Source organism: Onychostoma macrolepis, chromosome 13 (assembly GCF_012432095.1).
Source record: "Onychostoma macrolepis isolate SWU-2019 chromosome 13, ASM1243209v1, whole genome shotgun sequence".
Lineage (NCBI taxonomy): Eukaryota > Metazoa > Chordata > Actinopteri > Cypriniformes > Cyprinidae > Onychostoma > Onychostoma macrolepis.
Window position 1 is genome coordinate 31,266,173 of NC_081167.1, and position 8,021 is coordinate 31,274,193.

An 8,021-nucleotide genomic window follows, 5' to 3' on the forward strand; every position below is an offset into this window, starting at 1 on the left:
AGATCATGTTATATGTTCTCAAACTGACATGTTTAGAGTTCAGAGGTCAAAGACAGATGCTCTTTAATGACTCCAGCAGACTGTTTGGACTTACCGCTGTGCTAATGGAGCGTGAGGAGATGAGCTGACCCTGGCACAGATACGCTCGACACAGGAACTGATTGGCTGGAGGTTTACCTTCCAAGTACATCATTAAACAGTCCTCTGTGATTTCCCAACAGCCCAGCTATCAACACAACACACAACACAACACAACACAACACAACACAACACAACACAACACAACACAACACAACACAACACAACACAAGAACAGACAATGAGTGTGTTAGCCTTCCTGCTGTCAGAGAGTCACTGTCTCCGTCATCACCAGGAATCACGAGATCGCAATCACCTGCATTCTAATCACCAGCACCTGCGCACCCTCATCAGCACTCCCATAAAGCACTCACACTCTCTGGCATTCATCGTCCGGTCTACGGTTCACACCCTGAACACAGACCAGGCTCCTCTTTTCCCGTAACTCTCTTGTGCTTCCTCCTCAGATCTCCCCTGTGACACTCCACCGTTACTCCAGCGAATACCTACGATTACTTCCATTGCTCCCCGGATACTCACTCCCAAGGACATTACTCTTTACCCCTTCCTGGACCCTCATCGACTTCCTCACCTCCTCTGTTTATTCATTCATTTAAATAAAGTCACAATGCACCTCTCACCCTTGGTTATCGGCTCAGTTTGTGACACCTGCATGCAGATCACAACCAGGTTTATTATAGTTAAATAAAACTAAAACTAAAATCATTAAAAAATGTTAGTTGTGATCAAACAAACAAAAAAACATTAACTGAATAAAATAAAATGTAAAATAAAGAAAAAAAGGTTATTTCACCTTGTTGCCAAGGCAACATTTCTCATTTTTATTTAGTTTAACTTGCACTAAAATAACCAAAAATGAAAATGCATTTCATTGTGCACAAATCTTATTGAAACAGTCTAATGCATTAAAAATAATAATAATAATAATAATATAAATAATAATAAAAATAATAATAATAATAAGTTTAACGCGTTAAAAATATTTAACACAATTAACACAGGGGCGGAGCTAGGGCTGGCCACCCCACTCACAACTGCTGTTTCTGTCACTTTTTCTCTTGACAAGAAGTGCATTTATTCAGTGGCAGAACGTCTTTACGACCACATCAAACTGGAGATATTTCAGACGAGCGCTCCACTTCACTTCAATGGCAGGCGCGAGTCAAACGAGTGCGAAACCGTACTGTTCTCTAGCTGTATCATTTCATATCAAAGCACGAAATAAATAAACTACCGTGCATGCAATGTCGTGGTCAGTTAACTCATGATGTTACCAAAAAAGGCGATTAAAGCTGCCTTAAAACTGTGCGTGCATGTAATATATTTTATGAGTAACATTTAAGAACATGTCTATGAAATGGTTTTCAAAACTGTCCTGGAGCAGCCCAGGACCGTCTCCCTCACCTAACACACCCGATTCAGCTTAATAGAGATTTTATGACCTGAAGTATGTCAGAAATGGTAAAAAGAGTTGAGAGAAAATATGATGCGTGTCAGATCCGCTTCATAGTTCAGCAGCAGCAGCTCTTAAAGAAATAACAACCAAAATAACCTAATAACCAGCTGCTGTGATGTCTATTAATCAAATGACAAAGACAAGGGTAAATATGGCATTTATTATAATGGTTTATGTGAAGATTGTTTTAAGTTTGCTTAAATTAGAAGTTATTTTTTTTTAAAGTGTAATAAATGTTAAAATTGATAGCTCTCAATTATACTGTAATGCTGAATGGCTATAGTCAGTGGGTAAATATTGGGGGGGGGGGGGATGCCTTAGTTGCATTTAGCAGATTACAGCTGGATGAATATAGATATATTTTGCGACAATATAAACAATTCAGCAGTTGGGATTTGCTATATAGTACAGTACATATCTTTTTGTGTGTAAGTTCTATATGAATGTGGGTAAAATCTAACTTTATATATCTACCTTATTCTTCAACATGAAAGTAAGCCGTTTTCTGTGAATGTGCGAGACTTCCGGTTCATAAGGTGCCGTAGACAAATAACGAGAAGAATAACAAAGTGCAGCAAACGGTAAAAGAGCTTGCACTACAAACCAGTGTGTTCATAATTAAGATAATACATTAAAATAATATGGTAAGATTCACTAATCTGCAATATCAAGAAGCAAACGAGCAGTTTTGTACAGCTAAAAATAGCTGGAACTGGATGAGACCAGAAGCCAGACACATTCAATTTACAAATGGAGCACACGCTCTAATAGGAAAAATAAGGTGGATAGATATGTTATATACAATAACATAATTAAGTTTTGTGATGATATAAACAATTGTAACGTCTGTTTAGGATCAGTGATGGCTGATTACACTTTGTTTTAAAAAAAAAAACCTTTTAGCCTTTTTACATTTGCATATAAATTACTGACCTGGCCTCAGCATTTACATTTATATGGTTACTAAATTGCAGATGGTCTTTATCACTATCAAAAGGATGCTAAACAGATCAACTCTAGGTGTCTTTATCAAGCTTCAAACACATTCCACAGAAGGGGGGATGACCCTCCGTTGCCAGGCACTAGACCAGTTGTCTGTCTCCACAATTTCCAATACACGTCGCACACACACCTAAAGACATTTTCTCTATTTAGGCCATAGTAAGCAGTTATAAATGTAGCTGCTATATGCATGTGTTGTATGTATATTCCCCTATTATATTAACTTAGTTAAAACCCTTTACTTGTATTAGTTAGACGTTAAATGCCTATATTCAAGTGTATGAGTGTATCTCTGCTTTAATGTCGTCTGGAGGTTACCTTCTTGGTATCAAAATGATCTTCTCTTTATTTCTCACACAATAATGTACACTATGTGATCGTGAAATGCATCGAACAATTCTTACTATGTTTTGAATTAAAAGCTGCACTAGCGGTCCAGATCAGCAATAAAATGCGAATGAGCCATAAACGGAGACAAAGGATGTCTCTCCCGCTCAAAATGCATGCCTCTGATTGGCCAGTCCACCCACCAAAGGGGTGCGGCAATGAACTTTTAAAAGTTCCGAATGCAGACTAATCATCGCTCAAAAACTCTTCTTCTTGGGACAAACACACTCCAAAACTCTCCTCTTGAGTTTAACCTTCCGGCAGTGTTCACCTTCAAGTAACTTTGTGGACTTGCTGTGGACTTCTTCAACTCCCTCCTAAAGAAATCATCGAGAACCTTGTCTACCGCATCAAGACTTTTATTCAGCAACAAACCAATGCAAGTAACCATTTACAACTGATTAGATGCGTGTTTAAGTTTTAACCCCTTTTAAGGTGAATTGTGACTCTGATGATTCTCATTCAGGTTGTGGTTAATTGATGTGAAATACTGCCATTCTTTGCTCTTCTCTCTCTTTTCCTTACTTTCCTTCATTCTATATATATATGTTTTGCTTAGTTTTTTTGTATGTTAGTTATAGTTTCATTTATTAAATCCCTTATATTCACAATTGATTGTCTCTGTGTTCCGCTCACAATTCAAAGTCACTGAACGTTGCTCCTTGCTACATGCTAAACTACTGCTAACACTGTATAAGTAGGAAGGCTATTGTTCCTTGGCCAGGAAAGTAATCTTCCTAGAATTGATAAATAATTATATTGTCTGCTCGGTGGACGGACAGATCAAGTAATTGTAATATCGATTCTGCTACAGTTAATTCTAAGATCTAATCTAAATATTTATTATTAATTATAACCAGTTATAATTAATTGTAAATAATTCCCTTTTTAAGCTAATTCGCTACACAATCACAGCTGAGATTTGACATGCTAACGTATACTCTATAGGAAATCAATTGTGAGTCATTATGTCACCTAAAATGCAGAGCACTATTTGTGTGACACATAAAGTTGCTGCCTTAAAAGTCACTTACAGTATGAGGTTTCATTTCAATTAGGATGCTGCCTATGTATGCAGATTGCTCACTAGTTTTTGAAACAGAACTATCTGATACATCTGCCATCAGAAATGTCTCAACTAATGAAATCCTTAAGCCTCAGACATATCTCCCAGAAGGCAATAAATATTTTGCCACATCAGGAAACACATAATGGCCCTTGGAACTTCTTAAAGTGCTTGGGTGCAAAAATAAGAGATTCAGCACAAGCTCCTGCGTTCAGCTTACTTCAGACAAGCGCGGTATATATTATACACTCCTTCACTTCTGAAGGGAATGAATTCACAATGCTCATAACCCACACTGTCTCTGTATGAGAGTTATACTGCTCGCTTATCTGTTTAGGATTTCTCACTTCACAAGTCATTGAGCAAAATCCTGCTCAGTTGCTCAGCTCTATTTGTCAGCTTTTCTCTTCTCAGGAAGGGACGCTTCAAATGATTACTTTTTTTCTGTTGGTCGATTGTGACATTTGAATTGTGTCAGCATGTAGGGGATGATTTAAACACGTATTTAAGGTGATATGACAACAAAATTGCTCTCTCTTCTGACCAAGCAATATGAAAACACTTCCATATCAGCTCTATGTTTATAACTTACACTTTATGTTTCACGAGTGCAGGCAGACCACCTTGTTTGCTCCTTCATTGCACATCAGCTCATTTATTTTATATTATATTATTTTATTTTAGTGTCTAACGGTTGTTTAATAGGCCTATAATTGAAATTGAACGTGGTGTAATTACTATTTGCACATGGTCTAAATAAAATACTGCTATTTTCACTTAATTGTTCCTAATGCAAAAAAACAAACATCTAATTAAGAAGATACTGCTATTTTCATTTAATGAACTTAATGCAAATAGCATCTAAGTACTATGTGGACTTAATGTAAAGAAAATACTTTTTTACTTCATGCATTAATGAAAATAACATCCAATTACTTTTTGCACTCTTAGTGCGAAGAAAACACTGCTATTTGCAATTAATGAACTGCACTTAATACAAATTGCACCTAATTGCTATATGCACTTAGTACAAAGGAAATACTTGTATTATCATTTAATAAACTTAATGCAAATCGCGTCTAATTACTGTTTGAAATTAGTGTAAAACATACTGCTCGTTTTACTTAATGCATTTAATACAAATAGCATCTAATTACTATTTGCTATTTTCACTAAGGAACTTAATCCAAACAGCATCTAATTACTGTCTGTACTTAGTGTTAAAGGTCTTGAGGTGAATCTCACAAAACCTGTCAAGAAATTGTCCAGGTCACTGCAATTTGCTGTATTCTAAATTAAAACATTTTTACAGTATTACTGTATTGAGAATCAACCTTGAGAATAAGAAAAATTACAAAAATATTGCATGCAAAACATCTGGATGCCTTACAGTATTTCGATTTTGAAGGGGAAAAAGTGTTTAATTTCGGCATAAAAAATTATATCACAATGTGATAAAAATCCTCATTAAAATCTCATGACAAAATGTTTTATTCTTCCTTCAAACTTCTTTTTTGGTTTGAAATATAGACATGTTTCTGTGAGATTCTTGCTCTATAAAACGACAGCACATTTTGAGATAAGCCGCTGTTACAGTAATCCTGTGCCACACAAAAGGGCCGTGGAGACGTGACAGTGCAGCAGAGAGCTGTGGCTGTTTTCTAACCCAGCATTATGTCTTCAGCCTGAGAGCAGAGCGCTGCATTACTGTGAAACTCAAACCTCGCTGTCACACACTGAGATGCAGCAGGAGGGTCAATTTTGCAGCATTTCTCAGGAGTGTGTTCAAGCAACCAGCAGGGAAGAGGGTTATCCTACGCTACACCACTTTCTTGAAATAAAACCTCATGCGTATCCAGCTAGAGCTTTAGATTTATTCACACCAGAAACACTGTCGGGCTGTGTATTTGCTTTTGTTATCAATAAAGATTTAAAGGAACAGTTCATTCAAAAATGAAAATGAACTCACCCTCAGGCCATCCAAGATTAGGATGAGTTTGTTTCTTCATCAGATTTGTAGAAATGTAGAAATGTGTCTCAGCAATGGATGCTCTGCAGTGAATGGGTGCCGTTAGAATGAGAGTCCAAACAGCTGATAAAAACATCACAATAATCTACACCACTCCAGTCCATCAGTTAACATCTGGAGAAGACAAAAGCTGAAACAAATCCAGCATCAAGACGTTTTTAACTCAAATACAAGTCCATGGGATATATATTTCTTTCAACATGGGACTGCACTTCATCCTGCAGCATCTGGACAGATCAGGGACTTATGTGAGGATCCTGTTTGTGGACTTCAGCTCAGCTTTTAACACGATCATCCCATCAATCCTCCAGACCAAACTAACTCAGCTCTCTGTACCCACCTCCATCTGTCAGTGGATCAACAGCTTCCTGACAGACAGACAGGCAACAGCTAGTAAAGCTTGTAAAATTCTCATCCAGCACCCGTACTGTCACGAATCCTGTCCATGCACTTCCGTCTGTTCACCACCAGATGTCGCCTTCTCTTTACATTGACTCTTACACCACACAGACTTTTACATGTCACTCTGGACTACAGTTCCCATCATTCATTGCACTGATCCCACAGCTATCACCAATCACACGCTGCACTGATCACACAGCAGCCATTTCACTAATCACACTCTCACACCTGAGAACTATCACACAATTACACACCCTACATAAACCATGGACTTCCTTGCACAGATCGCAGAGTATTATATAGCGTTTATCACTCTCCTAGCGATAGCTACTCTACGCAGCCCACTTAGTTGTCATAGTCTTGTCTTGCTTTGCCTGTCGTCTTGTGTTTTGATTCCTGCCCGTGTTTCCTGGATTAACCCTTTGCCTTGCCGTTTGGACTCTGTTTGCACCTCGCTTGGACTATTGCTTATGTACCTGGATTATCTCTCTGCCTTGCCTTGTTGGATATTGTTTGTTGATCGAAGACCCACGCTTGCCCTAGGATTACTCTTTGTCTTGCCTGTGTTGTACCTGTTTGCCATTGCATGAACCTTGCTTGTTTTGTGACCACGTCCCTGAATAAAAGCCTTGCAAATGGATCCGCATGCATCTCGTCTCGTCGGCTCCGTAACAGAGTACTCGGCCTCACAAGGATCCAGCAGCTTTTCAAGTGGACAATGGCCAGGTATGGATACTGCAAGACTGTTATTAGCCCTCGAGCAGGGCACACGATCGCTCGAGGACTATATTCAAGAGTATTTGGACGTTGTTTATTATTCTGACCTGCCAGACTGAGTTTTGATAGACTTTTTCTGTGAGGGCGTTAATCAACCACTGAAATCTAAGCTAATTCACGAGGGTCCGCGTTTGTCACTCAGTCAGTTTATGGATTATGCTTTGATGACTGTTGGCTCAGGATTCACTGTGGCACTCACTCATGTAATGGCGGCCGCACTAGAGCATTCTCACAAAATGGTGGCGACAGCGGAGCCTGATCGCAAAATGGCGGACACAACAGCACCCCGTTATGTCACAGCTGCCAATCCTGAGTCAAGCCAAGGCACTGCTGATCTTCATGAGCCAAGTCAAGTCACAGTTGATCGTCATGAATCCAGTCAAGTCACCGTTGATCGCCATGAATCCAGTTGATCATCTTGAGTCAAGTCAATTCTCAGCGGATCTTCCGGAATCTCGTCACATCTCTGCTGATCTTCCAGAGTCTCATCACGTCACAGCTGATCATCCAGAGACACATCACAGCTGATCGTCCAGAGACACATCACGTCACATCACAGCTGATCGTCCAGAGACACGTCACGTCACATCACAGCTGATCGTCCAGAGACACGTCACGTCACATCACAGCTGATCGTCCAGAGACACGTCACGTCACATCACAGCTGATCGTCCAGAGACACGTCACGTCACATCACAGCTGATCGTCCAGAGACACGTCACGTCACATCACAGCTGATCGTCCAGAGACACGCCACGCCACATCACAGCTGATCGTCCAGAGACACGCCACGCCACATCACA